Consider the following 813-nt stretch of genomic DNA (forward strand, 5'->3'; position numbering starts at 1 on the left):
GTGCTAAGCACAAGATTAGAAAAGAAACAAGTGTCATGTGTGCAGGCTGTGGTGTGGCTCTCTGCAGACTTTCATGTTTCAATGTTTATCACACGAAGAAAAACTAATAAAGAGGTATGGAAAGGCATTTATTGCATAAAATATTGTCTTTTAATTAGTTCCTGAAAATTTCGTTTTTAAAAACCAATTTTTGTTGAAGTTGTTTAGGAAAAAGTAACTACATGCATTTTACCGACATAAGGTTTAAAGGGCCTGCCAGGACAGGGGTGGGATTTAAATACCCTTCGCGCCAGTCAAAGAGTTAACAACTTACTGTGAGGTTAGGATGCCAAGAATTTAACTACGATGATCAACAATGCACAGCTTCAACTTTTTCCTATCTAGACAGTTAGTTTACGTATATTTAAAAGTTAACGACTATTTTAAAAGTTAACGACTATTGAAACAAAGTCTGATAGCACTTTATCTGCCAATTCTGAATAACTTCTTCAAAATTCTCTACTTCTAACAGGATATTGGACCACTTTTGCTGTTTTTACAGTATGGACAACTAAAACTGTGTATGGTATAATGGAAAGCAATTGTTAATTTCGTAATAAACCGACTTTAGCACGTTGGTAGTCTTTCATTGTAGCCAACATGTAGTTGAGATCCCTAAACGGGTGTGGGATGTCATATGAAGAGACAACCACTTGTTAAACTGTTCTATAATAGTTATTACAGTTGCACAGTATAAACAGACGAACTTGACTGAAGTTATTTGAGCTTGGAGAATTGAAGAAGAATAATAACAACAATAGTGAACTCTGTAAT

At 34.7% G+C, this 813-nt stretch overlaps 1 protein-coding gene across 1 annotated transcript in view; it reads right to left on the reverse strand.

Moving 5' to 3' along the window:
• The window catches only part of LOC111862219 (pre-mRNA-splicing factor ATP-dependent RNA helicase DHX16-like), a 2,699-nt gene extending 2,159 nt beyond the window's left edge, over nucleotides 1–540 (reverse strand). The window contains exon 1 of the mRNA XM_023847430.2: nucleotides 314–540. The gene's annotated coding sequence lies outside the window, so the exon portion shown is untranslated. The remainder of the gene's footprint in view (nucleotides 1–313) is intronic.
• Nucleotides 541–813: the final 273 nt, after the last annotated feature.

The sequence above is a fragment of the Cryptotermes secundus genome, unplaced genomic scaffold (assembly GCF_002891405.2).
Source record: "Cryptotermes secundus unplaced genomic scaffold, Csec_1.0 scaffold1530, whole genome shotgun sequence".
Lineage (NCBI taxonomy): Eukaryota > Metazoa > Arthropoda > Insecta > Blattodea > Kalotermitidae > Cryptotermes > Cryptotermes secundus.